This window comes from Lepisosteus platostomus, chromosome 6 (genome assembly GCF_059453375.1).
Source record: "Lepisosteus platostomus isolate fLepPlt1 chromosome 6, fLepPlt1.hap1, whole genome shotgun sequence".
Classification (NCBI taxonomy): Eukaryota; Metazoa; Chordata; class Actinopteri; order Semionotiformes; family Lepisosteidae; genus Lepisosteus; species Lepisosteus platostomus.
This window is the reverse complement of record NC_142616.1, coordinates 26545364-26563373: the sequence shown is the minus strand read 5'-3', so window position 1 is coordinate 26563373 and position 18010 is coordinate 26545364. Positions and strand designations below refer to the sequence as shown.

Genomic DNA, 18010 nt, shown 5'->3' with positions numbered 1-18010 from the left:
CTATGTTTCCACAAATCCCTCGTAATATGACTACAGATAGCATGGGTTATAATGCTTTTGTTTCTGCCTTTTAAAGTAGACAGTATTAGTCAGGTGTGGGACAAGCACAAAATACAGACATCTGCTGGATCTTTCTTGCTACTGCAATTTAATATAAGAGGAAAAAGTAAGTGCGTTAATCTCTAAGATGTCTTAATACTTTTGTCGCCATTAAAATGTAACTAATGACATCAACTAATACAACTTTTAAACTTTTAAAATGTGTAATGCTTTCCCAATATCTATTAAATAAAAAAATGCAAGAAACTCATACTGTATTATCAGAAATATACACTTTACAGTGATAAATAGTTTATTGTGAGTGAAAATAAAAAGAAAGTATACAATGTCTATTCTAAAATCTGCACCGAGGAATTACTTTTAATTAATCAATGCGAAGGAGCCCTTTGAAGGTGTTCATAGCCCTCAGACTGAACACAAAGTGTCTGGAGACTTCATACAGCATTATTAAATTACACAGCCATGAAATTCCTTTGACTATCCTGTTGCTAACAACCACTGGCCCATTTGTTATTTGTGAAACCATGAAATCATTTTTAAAAATCGATCTACAGAAATATAGAACCTTGAGAAAAGAGCATCTGCCTCTGACATGCTCTCTGGTCCAAGAGAAAAAAGGATGTTATAATAAAGGAGTTAAAAAAAGAAAAGGACCTCAGGCCAAACATAGTTTCGTGACTTAAAATGTTTTCTTTGCCTTTCTGCCAAAATATGTGCCACTGCCATTCATACATTCTATTCACTCAAGTGCCACTAAAAGGCATTCCTTGTGCCTTTTGAAAATACAACCTGAAAGAGGAGAAAGGTGTTACACAGAAAACATTCTGAAGAAGTAATTCATAAAATGGTGATAGGGGATTCACTTCATCCTTTAGCCTTTAGCTCAAAGTAGCAATGCGCATAGTTTTTGTAATAAAACACAGTAGTTTGGCTATGTTTAGTGATGGACTTTTTCAAGTCACTTATTCAAACAATATGCAGCACCAGCCAAAAGTTAACCTTGATCCCCTACAATTTTCAGTTTCCAACAAATACATTTTAAGAACTTTTTTTCACCAGATGGTTTATTGATATTATGGCAAAAACTTCCAATATTGACATACACATTAAATACACATATCTGGATTTTTTTGTTGTTTGTGCTGCTGTTACACAATGATATTAGCAGCTTTACGTTCTTATATATTTATTAAATTAAAAAATATTTTGGTAGCAAAAACTGTGATGATTTATAAAAACAACATTGTGATTTCATACTGGATTGTTGTTTGAAAAATGGCTATATCATACAATATATGCTAAGACCTGGCCTTTTGCAAAGTCTTTCTGTTTTAATTTGCTCTAATAATTCAGACCTTGCTCGTGTTGAGGTACAGAAATAAACTGCGCTGGGCTATCTGTCCTCAAGGCTGAAATCATCTAGTTTATTTAGAAAAATCACTCATGCACCCAGATTTCTGCGAGCTCCTATTGATACAATATTTAGCTAACACTTTTTGTGTCATACTGTAGTTTTATCAAAATTGTTTAAAGCGCTTAAGTATTTGTCCTTTTTGGTTCACAAATCTAAAATAACAAGTTTCAATATAATTAGACTTTTTATGCATTGTTCCAGTACATAAAGAACAGTTGTACATAAATTCAAAATTGAAGTATTGATTGTTTTCTCTCATTAACATCACATAAACACCTCCTCTTTCTCCATTGTTCTATAGATTGAATCCATGGGAAACTGTTCACTTCTGTTAATTGTTTTTTTGGCCAATGACAGTGGTTCACAGAAGTTAATAACAGAGTAGAAAATAGGTGCAATTAGTACAATGTGAGAACATTCTGATCACACTTCAGTTTTCATATAGTAGTAGGCCTTAACATAGCTCTTCTGCTAAAGACCAAATAGCTTTATATACACTGCTGAAACTAACAGTAAAAAATACAGAATACAATACAATATGTGTACAGGTTTAAGAAGATTATTTGGCATGAGTTAAAATACATGTTTCTTCAAATGAAAATAATATTTTTCAACTACCTGCAGTAAAATAAAAAGGAAAAAGTGGTACATGACATGTGAAAGCATAGTACTATATCCCACAGGGGTGAATAAACTGTATTGTCTTTTTAAATAAGGAGTGTGTGTTTAATTTATTGGTGTGTGAAATGACCATATGAATATGAAATGGAACTCTCTACGTTTCTATACAATATTAAGCCCTGTTATTTGTTTTGTTTACACAATTTAGATTTTTCTCCTTTGTTAGACAGTATTGTATAACTGTGTTTGCATTTCACATGTACAATGGAGGTGCACTTTCCAATGCAGAATTTCAAGCTCACACTGGCTTGAAAATAAATAATAATTTCCTCATGCTTCCCATTGTGTCTGCTGGCAGTGGGACCACAACACCACATAAAAGTATCCATACTGTTCAGGGCATATATTGCATTCTAACAGAAACAGTATTCCCATATCCTCCTAAGTACAATGTGACCAATGCTCAATGTTACATTTCCACCTGCCACAATATAGTCATGTTATGGTAGGAGTACAAAAGTGCACTGACTGTGTGGTATCCGGTGCACCCTTCCAATGAGACATTGATATATCACCGGTCTGTGTACGAGAGTGATTCTGAGCCACACGAAACGGAACTCCCTTGCTATTTCCAGTGTAATGGAGTGAGCCTGAGAGAGTGCTTTATTTGAGAAAGAATGTTAAGGAAATGAGTTTCCTCCAGGCAAATTGTTCATCATGGAGCATAGACAGGCAGCTCACAATGGGGCCAGAACAGAATGTTGCCCCAGGTGCTCTATACCCAACCTGCTTGTTGACTTGGGTGGATCACTAAGTGCATTAAACGCAATTCCCAAGAACAAATTCAGCAAAATGATCTCGTCTCATCATCCTCACCTGTTGAATTGCCGCCACACATGCAGCCATTAGGTGACGGATTGATGGGCGATAGAATGAGCCCTGAGAGGTCATTCCTCTACATTTCTGATACATCTGTATTTTAATCATCCAGATGAGGCCTGTCTGTGCCAAGAGTTTACATGTCAAGTGTCCTTTTTCCCCTCCACCTTCATTCACACTCACTGTAGCTCTTTTTCAAATCATCCCATCACTCCTGAGCAGTAGGGATCTTATATACACAATAGACATGTATACACAAATGCACACTTAAATAATAATATAGCAGTTGGATTTATTTGAATATTTTGCACTTTGTAAATTGTGCATATGGAATATTTTACAAGAGGTAACACCAACGTTGTAAAAACATAACCAGCATAAAACTGTAAAAAAAGATCAAAAAGGTAAAAAAATAGCATGTTAAGATTTTTAAATGAAGTATAAAGCATTTATTGTACATGTTAACACAGTACAAAAACATTGTTGTTTAAAATTCTTTATTTCCCAAATCGTGAATCATACAGTGGTAATTTACTGCAGAAAAGGAAAATTGAGGACAGCATTGCTGTTTGACAAGATATTTTGCCTTAACCATAAGTGATGTTTATGTGTTTGTTTGTTGCTTCTTAACATTTCCCAGCTCACATTATAACGACAGTTGTTTTGTCACTGATATCAATATAACTAAAAAATCTGACACTGTGGATGAAAGAGAACAATAATAAAATCACATCTTTAAATCAGAAATACAAATTGAGTAATATTCATCTTACACATCTTCTTAGAGCAAAGTCCTGTTTCAAAATAAAATGAAAACTGAGAAATTAGACTGGAGGGTGATGTGTGTAGATGGGTGATTAAAGCCTAACATCATATCGTTATTCACTACTAATTGTAATTCTTCAGCTGTGACTGAAGCCTTTTTGTTTCCATAGCTTAAGGTGCTGGTTCAGTTTAACTCAGCAGTGGAAACTATGTTCTCCTGGTAAGAGAATTAGGATGCCCTGGGTAAATTGTAAGCTATACTTTGCAACAAACAAGGCAATGATTGACAGCTTCATTATGGTGCACTACAAAGCCTTTAATCCTACAGTAATGTTCAATAGTAGGCACTTGATGCACTTTTTCAAGACCCTTGTGATCTGGCATACAGCAAAGGTTAAAAGACACTTGATGCTGTCTGAACCTGTAAAACGTGAAAGCAGGTTTTGATAACATGTACTTTAGATAGATTGTGTGCATGTAGAGAATGTGGATAGACCATGAAAAGTGTACAATTCAAAAATAACAGAGCAGTTGCTGTCATATAAATTGTTAAAATTTATTTGAAAAAAACCCTGTTCAGAAAAATGGATTTATCTTGATCATCAGCATCACTACTCTGGAGATTTTCATTCTTGGATTAACCTTTTTTAAATTGTAATCAAATTCTGGGTATTTTTTATGGTGCTGCGTTTATTTTTCAACAACACAAAAAATATTTTTTTTCTGTCCATGATTATCATACTTTTTTCTTTGAAGGAAGTTAAGATCCTTTTTAACCATAAAGGAACAAGTAAAGGTTTATTCCATGCTGAAAAGAGAAGAAAAGAAACAATGTTTCGGCTGTGGTACCTTCTTCAGGTGTGGAGCCACACCTGAAGAAGGCTCCATAGTCGAAACGTTGTGTTTCTTTCCTTCTCTTTTCAGCATGCAACAAACCTTTACTTGTTACTTTGCAGCCTATGCATGCTGACACAGCTACAGTACCTACTTGAACTCCTTCAGCTTTTTAATTATGAAGAGTTATCTTTATAGCCAGACCCGAAGGTAACATCATCTGTGGTCTAAGGACTGTAGTAATCGGGCATGTACAGAATAGACTACAACTGAAAGGTCTCTTATGTTTCCTTAAGAGGGTTGCACTTTTTATGCAATGGAGTTAAGAGTGTGCTGTGAACATTATAGTGTAATATATAGTAAACAAATAGAAAAGGTAAGATCGACGCTGAAAGGTAGAAAAAAGAAAAAATGTTTTAGCTTCTTCAGGTGAGAGGCTCACCTTCTTCTTTCCATTTTCAGAATTTGGAATGAACCTTTGCTTGTTCCTTTGCAGCCAATGCATGGTGACACAGCTCCCCATTTGAACCTATACAGTAGATATGATATATACTGTATTATATGTATTGTGCACTATAATATGTGTATGGTTCTTGCCTATGGGAATGCATGATTTCTCCTTTACACCAGGCTCCACTGTATGCTAAGTAATTGTGCTGGGCTATTTCTACTGTATGAATTCATCTGCCATGTTTGCTATAATACAAGTGGCAGTCATTATTATACTATTATTATACTGCGCTTCAGTATAAATCTTCAAATTATTAATTCAGTGTAGATCAGCAAAGACTCTTATCTATTTATGTACTGTATGCATTTTTAGAAATAATAAACTATATGGATTTTGGATATTGATTAAGTGATTCTGGCCATCACTCAAGTGCCTGTTGAGTGATGACTATTGTACAAGCACTAAATCAAATTATCAGTTCTAAAGTTGATTGGACACAAATAAAGTGATTTAGCCTGTTGAATGTCAAGCTTGGTAAAGATCGCTAAGGAGAAATAGAAATGAACCAATATGCCTCTTTTAGGCAGAACAATGCCTTCAAGTCATTGGTAATAGATATGATATGGTAATAAATATGGATTAAATCAGCACACTATTGCATGTGTTCACATCTAGCAATTTCTACACAGTAAGATTTTAGAGCCAAACACAGTCTGTCAAAGACGCCGATCTTGGATACCACAACTCACACCTGGGCACGGTCAATGGGGAGGTCCAGTTCTGATGGTAATCTGATTGTACAGTGCTTCATGGATCAGGTTTGGGGATCTCACTTGTTGCCCTTCCTGTGGGCTCATCCTGACTTGACAATATTCAGGTCAACGTCTGACCTTATTCTGCTCATTTCTTCCTCAGGCAGAAAAATGAAAAACTGCCTCATTAATTGAATGAAGGGGGGACTTTACAGATTGCTGGATTCTGCAAGCCCGAAGTAAAATTTAGTTAGAACACCAGGATTAAATACAACTCTTGCAATGAGTGCCTTGGGATCTTAATTGACCACATAATCAGGATCTTGGTTTAATTACTCTATCTCATCTGAAAGAAGACACCTTCTGCAGCACAGTGGTCCCTGTTGTTATACGGGGGAGGTCCAGGCAGAAAAATGCTACTTTTCGGTCCACCATCACCACTTCCAGTGCATCAGCAACCTGCTTTTCCATTACAGTGCTGATGAGAGCCAGTTTTGCTTAGCTTCAAACATCTGACATGATCAGCCTAGCAGGTGGTAATGCTGCTGTCTACTTGATTAATTCAAATTTCTTTGTATGAATTCATGCTACATTCACAAGAAATTGTAGATTCTTGCCTTTTTGAAAACACAGTTCTAACTAATTTTCTTCACACAATTACATTTTTTGGGGGGGGGGGGTCATTTCACAAAATAAGAGAAAAAATCTTCTCACCTTTATAAAGGGTTTTCTGATTATCACCCCTGTGTCAACTTCAAGATTGAACTTAAGATATGCTTGAGCCCTTTCATATCATTATGCTACACTACTATTCACAGCCTTGAAACTCAGCAGTAGGGCTACATTTTGTGAGCCTATGCTCAGATCAGGGATTTTTACTAATTATCATTTGATTTCACTGGTGCAACATATCGGGAGTGTTTTTATTAGAAATGACTGCAGTAAGAACACCCGACAGGAATAAGTCAGAGGTTTACTATGTTGAAAATATGTGATCTCAATGCCAGAACACCTTGACTTGCTACAACCTGCTAAAAGTCAAAGCGGCCTTCCATAGTTTTTACCATGCATATTCCCACTGTCTGCCACAGGTTTTGCTGTAAATTGTGATAAGTTTACATGACTATTTTAAAGTTCCTTTTAACTCTGGCATTAATAACATATTGTAGTAGAATAATGCGTCTGAGCTGGAAAAAAATTGGAGTCTTTAAGCATTGCTCTTAAGATTTCATGCCTATCTGAAAAAAAAAAACCCATCTGTATTTGAAAACTGACAATAAATAAAAGAGTTACCACTCTGTCGATAAAAGTTTCCCTTGTCGAATTCTGCAAGTCTATCACAGATACGAACTATAGAAAATCACACGCACTATCGTTAGCGCCTAAAGCCAAGGTGAAGAAATATTGCTTTAAAAATTATGCGCTCTGCCCAGATCAGCGTGTCTCTGAAATACCTCCTTTACAGCCATGCGAATTGAAGATCAGTCTGGCTTTCCTATTAAATCGCCTTCTCAGTTACCCAATAAAGCCTGTGATCTCTGGAGCTGCGAGACGCTCCTGTGGAACTATCTGTATTAGATACACATTCTACAGCCCAACAGGAGCTCAATTCGTTTGAAGGCGCCTGTAGCTTTCTATGCTTGCTCAAGTCCCTAATGCGTCTTTAAACAGCGTGGGTTGGTTTTCAGCGAAGACACTGTAATCTGTCCTTTAGATCAGAGCGTTGAATGGATATCATAAAGGCGAAAATTGATAGTTAATTTCAAAAGTACAAAGTATTTGTTAATGTATTTTTACATTAAATTCAGAGTTCTGAAAAAATACATACTTGTAAATTGCTTAAACTACAGCAATGAATAAATTAGGGTTTACTAAATATTTTGAAAAATATTATTATTTTGTTGCTTTTTTCAATATCATTGTTAACTACTCAGACTACAATATAATAGTCATCAGGTGGAAGCTCATTGTTATTCCATTCTGGGACATTTTTTGTAGATCAAGTAGGGAGCTGCGTCAGCATGCGTAGGCTGTAAAGGAGCAAGTAAAGGTTTATTCCATGCTGAAAAAAGAAGAAAGGAAACACAACGTTTCGGCTCCACAGCACAGAAGCACAGAAGGCTCCACAGCCGAAACGTTGTGTTTCCCTTCTTCTCTTTTCAGCATTTTTTGTAGAGTAATATTATTAAATCCGACGTTAGTCTGAAAAATTAATTGTGCCACCTGCTGGTGAGAAAGAGGTACGACGGTCAACTTTGAGAAACCCAATTACATAAAGCTCCCAAGGAGATGGCCATAAGTATTAAGTGAACGATGTCGGCATCAAAATTAATATTTGCACAGCTAAGCTTTATATCACAGAAAGGGTGAGTCAGCTGTATGAATTGTAGTCATGATGGCTTAGTTAACATCGTAATATAATCTAGGATTAAATTCATTGGTCATTGCTTATCCTTCCGTTAAGGTTTACAATCATTAATTAGCATACTGCTGTATATCATATTTATCGAGGAAAATAAGTTTACTCAAAGATGTTGTTCTTAAATCTTTCCTGCTATTGTGTTCATTACAAAAACAACTTGTTGTAAAGCAAATCAATGTGATCTCAGCAGTGTTAACACATAAAAATAGCAATTACTTGAATACATTTTGAAATGTGATTTTTTTCTGATTTGAACCTAAAATTTGCACATAGATTTAATTTATTGCCAATGATCCTGTGTCTTAATTCCTGGTTCTAAAACAATCATGTGAATCATCTTGCTTAAGTACTAAGTGGTTTGAGTTATCTACTAATGTGATTAATATTCTTTAGACTGAACACACATGGTCTCTGTTCGATTAGTTTGTCTGAAGTGTTTTTCCAAGGTAGCATGAAGTTTAAAGTCTCTGCTTAGTTGTACAATGAAATAGACTAATTAATTTTAATTGGAACATCCTGCTATAAGAGGTTTTAGAGGTACCTTTCTGTTTTTTTTATAATCTCCAATCATTTTTGTTTAATCATTTTTAATAAACCTCAAACTGCCTATAATAATAATAATTTCACTAAACTTTTACTCTAGTATACTTTATCATTGCAAAATATTTCTTATTCATTGTGTATTACAATTTACAGGGTTTTTTATTTCCTTTGTAATAGTTCAACTGGTAATGAATGGCTGTGTCAACTGTAGGTAGCAGACACTTGCGATATGTCAATCACATTGGCATCAATCACCTCATCTAGATGGGTAGGTCCAGATCTTGTAGTCTTCCCTTTCAGTTAACCACTATAATAGCCCATCATTGTCTGAAAAGCTGACAAGAAACAGCAGTGTGTTTCAGACCATATTAATGCAAGGTACACATAAATCTTTTTGTCTAGAAATATGCAGAAACAGCAACAGTTGCACATCAGTCTACAGTCATTTTGGTAAAGGTTATACCATTTGGAGATGTCTTTGACCAGAGCCTGTGAATAACCTAAGTGAACAGGAGAGAATATTTCAAGACAAAGTAAAGTAGAAAAATGGCTGCAGGTAGTTTGGAGAAGATGTTATCGGCCATTAACAGTTGGAAGGTACTATAATGGAAGGGCAGGCTACAATTACTTCTCTAGCCTCTTTCGTCTCTCAGTGACAAATTAAGATTAATGAGGAAGATAAATCAGGTTCTTGCTTGCCTTCAGAGTTAGAAAATATTAAGTAAATGTCAGCCCTAGAATGTTTCAGTGACTGACAAGATGTGAACCTCCATGAATGCTTACAAAAACCATTAAGATTGTGTACTGTAAGTGTATAATACAATAATAATATAAAGTGAAATAGTAGCAAATATTGCAACATCAAATGGACATTATTTGCTTAATATAATCAGTGGGAAACATTATCATTCCAGATACAATGCACATACGATTTATAAGTGCATGTTTAGCATTATTTATTTATTATTTAATAATTAAATGAGATCAAGCACTGTACCCATGCACGAAAGAAGACACAGGTTGCAGTGCTTGACAGTAAAGGTTATACCATCTGGAAATCACATTTATGGCTCTTTACACCAGTGAGTGTTGTTGCTACCTGAGAGATTATAAAGGGATTTCTGGCTTATATCCAAAAGGATTAATGATACAAAATCCATTCCAAATCTGTATTCCTATATCCCAGTGGATATGGAGTGCTACATTATGTGTGAAATCATGGATAGAGATGCTTGACTCAGCTTTGACAAGTTGTTGTACTTGTCAGCTTCCTCTAATGCACTACACAGCACTTGTGAGGATAAGATTAACTATACTGCTGTGACAAGAGATTGTGCAGATTTAAAAATGCTTATTTTTTATTAATACTTCATTTTTTTCTTTGTTGTTTCAAATAAAGTGGACTGCTGAACACAAAGAGATCAAATTGGAAGAAACTATTAAATGAAACTGGTGTTCTATTTCTCAGAACCATTGATTCAGGAAGAATGGTTTTATTATTTTTTAGAAACCCTCTATCATTCACAACAACCTTGTTTTTAAAAAAATGCTGACAGGCTGACAGGTGAAGAAATGAGCTCAGTCCAAGAAAAACTGACCGTTTCCATTGACAACATTTCAACACAGGTCATGCCTGATTGTATCATCTCATGAATCATTCTTTGTCGTTTATCTGACAATTGCCAGATGCTGCATTCTTTCAGTTCCTGTTCCAGAAAATAATGCACCACATCACCATAAAGTGTTATTTTATTTTCACAATAAATGTAATTCAGATTTGATCACTTTATGACCGTATTTAATGAGAGAACAAAGACAAATAAACAGAAAAAAATAATCTTGCATTGCCAAGTTTGCATTTTGCATAACATCTAAAGACATTTTGGAAAACTGAGAATAAACTATTTGAATTGACCCTTTAATAATTTGCACTCATGGGGTGTGGTACTTTTTTGCTCTGTACTGTACTTTAGATAAGGTGTAAATAAATCAGGCAGTGCTTTGTTTTGTGGTCATTTACAGCAGGTGGTCCATACACATCACGGTATACTCTTCAAAGCTGCTTCCCTGATAAGGCATCAGCAGGCTATCAGTGCTGACAGGACACAGAATGGTTGTACCACCCCTGCTGTCCATACTTCCTTGGCAGACATGTTTACAATCCTGTTTATAAAGTCTTGGTGTGTAGTGTACTCAAAAAATAAAATTAAATCGATACCTTTCACCACAATATCATGAAAACTGAAAAATGGCATACAGGATTTTGTTTTTTCAGTTATTTATAAAATATAATATAATTTAATTGCTCAAATGATGTATCACTATCATGAAAAGATAAATCCCAAGTGGAAATAATACATTTCTGAGGGTTACATTAAGCAATCCAGCAGAATCCTGAATCTACTTTTCATGTGAAACAAAATAAGACTAAAATGAAACAAAAGATTATTATATAATTGTTACGCACATTTACCCTCCATTTGTTAAGAAACAATCCTAGATCAGTAACACCTTAAGAAAGGAGGGATGGCTTGAACCATTCAGAAATAAATCCAGTGCTACTCAGCCTTTGCAATACCCTAAGTTATTGAGGGTGATGAAAGGTTCTAAAGTCGCAGTTAAAATGTCCCTTGCAAGGCTGCCTCGCAACTCAGAAATATTGGTAATAGTAAAAATAAAATAAGAGTAATAAAGTAGTCTGAGGTTTTTCCAAATGCTTTCCAATGCACTAGGGAGGATGTCCAAGTCGTGCCTAAGCTATGCAAGGCTGGGACCCAACACCTCTTTCTAGAGTAAGGAAGAAAGTACCTAAATGGTTTGAGGCTATTTTCTATGTCCTCTCCCAAGTGTTTACTATAAAGCCAATCAAAATAGCCAGGATAAGGAAGATGTCCCTCAAGAGTTTTGGAATCATTCACTTTTTTGCAATATAGTTCCCTGTGTTATGAATTTCTACTAAACTGAGCACCATTCTCATTGATGTTAAAAGGTCTTTAGGCGAATAGTTTTGGATTCACTGACCACCAATTTTGAAAAACACGAGTAACAGAAAATAACAGTTTGGCTCTTGATGTTATTTTAGCTTCATTTACAAGTCGTAGTATATGACAAGGCTATTCAATATGCAGGAAACTGAAGTGATCTGATTAAATGAAGAATAGATACAGCAAAAAACTATCTGCCAAATATCCCAACAAATGTGTCTTAACCCTTGAAGGACCCACAAAATTAGAGAGTGCTAGGAGATCAAAGTCATTTCCACACCTTGTTCATTTTAGGCCTGTCTTCTTTAGATCACTTAAGAAGAAGACCAGAAAAATGGAGGAAACATTTCACAAGTCATTGATACAAGATTAATCCATCTGCCAGAACTGTTTTGTCATTGGCAGTTCTTTGACAATAAAGGACAAAGAATCATAATATTTTCCTAGCAAATAGTTTAAGCTCCACGGGTTATACAAGTGCTAACATTTCAAAATGATTTTCATAAGGTTTGACCCCAAGGCAGCTGCAAATGCTGCAATAATGGAAGACAAAGAATGTGGCCTGTCTGCATTTGTCCTTGGAGCTATGGACTGCAATACTGAGAGGCCAGGCTGCCCATGTTTCTGCAGGTATTCAGGGGATTGTCAAGGGGACAGGGTCACATGCTAGAGGGCAAAGGCTGGAGGCCAGAAGGTGTGATTGAATTCTTAAATATATCAGAGATCTGATTAAAGTTAGGTGGTCACGTCCTGCATGCACCACGGATGCAGAGATAACCTAGAGCTAAGGTGTCCCAATCTTGTACCTTTCCAAAACATATTTGACTGTTTTGTCTGTAGAAATGTGTTTTCCTCTGACATATTTAAATGCAACATTAGATAGGTCTAGTATACACTTGCATGACGAACATATCTTCATAAAAGTAAACCTAGCATTTGTTTCAGAATTGAAATTTCTCAACAACTTTGCATTTCTTCTAAGCCCTTGGTTTAGCTTTGAATGTTCTAGGTTCAGTCCAGTATAAGGTCATTATATACCTATTCCCTAGAAGCAGATCCAAAACTGTTTAGGACATCACAATTTCCTATGCTAGTAGACAATTGATCATTCCATATTCCTTAAATATCAGAAAATTATAGACTGTAATTTGGTTACAGACTGTAATAACAGAATGTATTGGTCTTACAAACTGGCAGAAAAGAAAAAAGAATCAATAAAAGAAAGAAGAATACAGACGCTGCCTGGTGAGAATTTTCACCAGAAAGGAAAACTATCAATTTCTCAATTATTAATGCCAAAATCATGGTCTATCTACAGTATATATATCCATCCATCTTCTAACCACTTCATCCAATTCAGGGTCTCATCAAGCAAGGGGCACAGGGCAGAGTCCACCCTGCATGGAAAACCAGATACTTACATAAATGGCATATAATGTAAAATAAAATATAATTTTCTCGAATGGAAGATCTTGCAGACCGTACACATAATATAAGCAGAAATCAATCATACTGTGTCTGGTTTTCAGCCTAGATTTCTTAAAACTGTTTTAAGGTGATCTCTCTGAATCAACTGTGCCACTGACTTCTAATGTTTAAGTAAAAGGGCACCCCTATTTTCTATGAGTAAAATCAGGTCTACTGTCCTCTGGTCTTGGAATCTCTGTTCAGTTTGAATACGTCCTGCCCCGAAGTCACGGGTGTCCATTTCAAACTACCCAGCAAAGCAGTGCCTGAGAAAATAGGATTCCACAGGTACAAAGACTTCCCCTTTAAACCCTGTCAAACAGCCAGAACAGAAGTCCCCTTTAGCTTTGCCTAATCCCTGCATTATCTTCAACAGAACTGAAGGGAAAAGAGGAAGAGATTAGTGCAGTATTTTGATTTTATTCAGCTTTTGTTGACAAACTAAACCAAAGAAGAACACTTGGATTGTCATTTAAATTTGCTGACTGCACGCTTCATGACAACTCACTAATCTGGAAGTATTGTAAAAATATCTGCTAATTATCTTTTTTAAGACTATGTAATTAAGATTTAACTTTTTGAAGGATTTCTTCATCTCATCCCAAGTCTGTTTGTGCCTGTTACTGTCTTTGTGCAAGTGTAGAGCAGTGTATTTGTGAGAGGAAAAAGTATTCAAAGAAAAACAGACTTATTCTTTTTTTTGGAAGTGAATATGTAGATGACAGTGTTGTTTAACCTAATTAATTGATTTTAAATAACCTCCTCAATTCATGTTGTATATTGACAGTTATAATTTTTTCTGTACCACATTTTAATATGGTAAACTTCACAATTTTTCATATTGTAATTGTAAACTACATATGATTGAAAATCTAACATACCAGTATCCATGTCCATGTCATCTATAATATCAATCTACTATTGATCTCCTCCACTAGGCATTACCTCAGCTTTAAACACATTTTAATTGAAAAGAAAACATTTTGATTCTACAGACACAAACCATTCAAAACAACAATGAAGCTCTGCACAGACAAACATACAATACAGGATAAATGGAATTTAAATTAGACTCTCATTCACACATTATCTGATGACAAAGTAATGTGTATGTTGATACATTAACATAATTGACAGCAATGTACAGTATTAGAAAATATGAATGAAACTATTGCAAGTGAACTAGCTCACTTGTAACCACTACTATAAATAAACTTGAAACTTTTAAATATTCTTGAATTCCTCTGTTTATATTAATATGAGAACAGTCCTTGATCTGACAGCTACAAATAATTTAGCATTTTATGTGAATATGGGTTCTTTGCTTCACTTTTAATCTACAATTTACCATTAGTACACCTGCAGTGGTTTTTACTTTTGTAAGACTGGCAGGAGAAAACTGTTAAATTGAATTTAAACCTGCAAATGTCCTTTGAAAAGTCTTTGAGGCTGTCACAATGTCTCTGCCTTTGTCTGGTACACATTAACATATCTAATTTTTTTTTCCCTGTGGGAATTTTTACACATTTTAAGGTGCCTCAATTAAATGCTAAATGACAGAGGACATGAAAATCAAATCTATGTCCAAATGTCTGTTTAGTATCTATTCCCTTCACAAAACACCAAACATTTAGCTTTCCTTTCTACTTCAAGACTAGGAAGAGCTGTCATAAATAGAGAGGGGATTATACCTCTGCTTGCAATTTTAAAATCCAGATTAAAAATGTACTACAACAAATTAATGCATTTTATTAATTGTTGTTTTATCCACTTCTACTGTATCTGTCCTTGTTTTTTTTCTCCATTCCTTTTTAATACAAGGAGCTTTGCTGTTATTTATTGCTATATAAAATTAAGTTTATTATTATTACTTCTGCAATTATGTTTTTAGTTATTTTCTGATGAGTTGAGTTGCTTTTTAATTACTTTTTGGTCGCATTTGATCAATTAAATCTCTCATATTAATATATACAGTATATACACGATTATGTTGCCTATCTTCTAATTTCTTGTCTGACACAGTTAAGATTTCTTGTGCCTCACAAGGAAGGCCTCTAAGTTTCTGTATTGTAACTTTGAAATGAAAACTACAGTGGTAGATTCCTTGTCTTGTGGCAAGATCTGTTGTTACAGTGTATTTGACATGGAGTTGAAAGGGAGAATATGTTCTCCGTAGGTTCTGAGGCTGACAGAAAGTGTAGAAACAATGGAACAGTTTGTCCCAGGCAAATCATATAAATATATAATGTTGTGGTAAAGACTTAAGCAATAATTTGGATACAATTGTTCTACAGAAAGGGACGTTTTTTTTTTCGCTGTTAAAGTATTAAGAGTGAAATGCTGTATTTAAAAGCTTTAAAGCTGAAGTCTTTATAACTTACAATTCTTCTCTTTGAAAAGACAGAATATTAAAGTTAATAGAAAATACCAGGCTACCCATTCCTTAAGACAATGTGAAAACCCCAATACACACACAACCCACGCGTACACAGTTTTTTATATGAAGGGTAACAATTGTCTACACAGATAAATTACAGCCGGGAGACTGGAGGTACAGGAAGGGTAGGAGTGCACAACAGTCTCGGCGGACAGCTCTCAGGGCTGGGCTGGCCATGCTACCGTGTTTGTTTTCCTGGTGTGGAGGGAAGGGTGCTGTCAGAGGCTGCCAGTGAGAGGGCATGTAGAGAATAGCACCGCCTGTGGCAATTGCCTTCACAGGCCATGCCACCCACAGAGACAATCCCTCTGGCTCCTGGGCAGATACAGGACACTCAGCAAAGTTGTTGACAGGCAACCTTGTGGCAAGTCACTGACATTTTTTTTGCTTTTTGCCACAACATCCTGTGAGTACAGCGCGGCTAATTGCTGGTCTGTGACCGGGTTGGAGGAAGCTGCACGACACTCCCAGGAGACGAGGGGATGTGAGATTTTTTCTCGGCCATGAATTGGAAAGGATGTCGACAGTGGCTGGTGTATTAGCCTCGGAAGAAAAGCAAAAACCTTTATCTAGTTATAGAGCTATCCAGTTTCAGGATCTATTTCAGTCAAATTTACATTAAAATTTGAACCCTCTAAAAGCTCTTAATTGTTTGAAAGGTGAAGGCATGTACCATAGAAAGTAACATCTGGAAACATACTAGATGTACTGTACCATGATATCTAGTCAAAAGTAATTCATTTTAATTTTTATGGCAATTTTGTAGAAAAAGCATAGTATTGGTGAGTGTTTAGCGTTTCAATTGCATTGTCAAATCGACTTATTAACACTATGTGTTAAAATATGTTTCAGTGGGCCACTTCCATAATTAAACTTTATTTCTGATGGATCAGAAATCAGACTGACAGAATCTTCTAATACACTGTTCTTGCACAATGATATTTATTACTAAATAATATTTATTTAGAACATCCATATATTTTGTAATCAACCTTTAATTTTAAGATCTGCATTGTATTTCTGTAGAATACATTAATAAATATTCAAGTAGTCCTTTTACACTTCAGCTTTGAGATGCAGTAGCACAGGAGTCAGAAGGAATTAAACTAAATGAGTGCTAAATTAATTAAAAAGATATTTCCTATACAACTCAAGATTACCTGAAAGCCATACCAATTATACCAGTTTAAAGCATTTAATGCAAATTTTTGAACTTCCTCGGTGATTTGTGATTGATTTTTACTATTGCTGAATGAATTATCAAAATTAAACATTTAGATACTGATAGATTAAACCCTTTGGTGTTCTCCTCAATAATCCGTCTGCTGGGTCTGCTGTTGAGCTACATTTGGCTTCTGTCCTTCTATAGTTCATCACACCAGAAGGCACTAAGGGTAATTGATCCCCATTGTGGACTCCATACAAGAACACTGAATTAAAATCCTGATTACAAAAAATCATGGAACAAATACAATACACTTTATTGTCATATACTGTAGGTGCCAAAAATGAAAGATTGACTATTTTCGTCAGGGAAGTACCTTTTTACGATCTATTCTTTTTTTGTTGTTATTTACTCACTGATAAATAAAGGGAATGGCTAACATACCTACAATATAGTGCTGTTTTTCGTGGCCTGTCTTCTTCTGTCTTTAATTCACAAATAATGTGAGAATAAATATATCAAGGACTTGTTTTCTTTTATTCACTGGGAAAAAAGCGCCGCTTGACTGTCTAGGTTTCTCACTCCTTTGTTGTGGTGTTTAATTCTCAAAGGGAGAGTAAATCCTTTCAGGGGATCTGTAGGGTGTCTTTCCTGGGCAGGAAGATGTAGAGAGGAACCTATACAAACAGACTTCTGCATGGGTGATGAAACATAGGATTACATGGCAGACACATCCTCTTAATCCACTTCTATACAAAATGTACAGGAGGTTTGCACAGGAGGACAGGGACCAGAGTAGAGACATTTGTGAATTCATGAAAAATCTGCAAAAACGCATGATTTAATGAGTGTACAATGTGGGCTTTCAAATACTTCAATGGCCTTCAAGAAAGATAATGCAGACCCCGTGTAAAACTGTCATTCTCTTCTGGCGGACTTCCCACTTTCACATGGCTTTAACATGAATAGACCCTTGGAAGGATTTGATATGGATAAGCTGACATGCACCACTTAAGAAGGTGACTGGTGGAGAAGTAGGCTTATCTTTGTAATGCACTGTGTCTAAGGATTGCCAGGGTTTCGATATGGTTAACTTACAACTGAAAGCAGCATCCATCGTGGGAATATGCCAGTGTGGTGTAAACATCATGTGTCATTGCACAAATTGATCCTTCTGCAGGTAATTGCCCAATAGTCTGTTTCCAGTGATTTCTCA

At 35.6% G+C, this 18010-nt stretch overlaps 1 protein-coding gene across 1 annotated transcript in view; it reads left to right on the top strand.

Annotated features, from left to right (window-relative positions):
- ptprea (protein tyrosine phosphatase receptor type Ea) overlaps positions 1–18010 on the top strand; it is a 118947-nt gene that overhangs the window by 13030 nt on the left and 87907 nt on the right. The gene's annotated exons all lie outside the window — the stretch shown is intronic.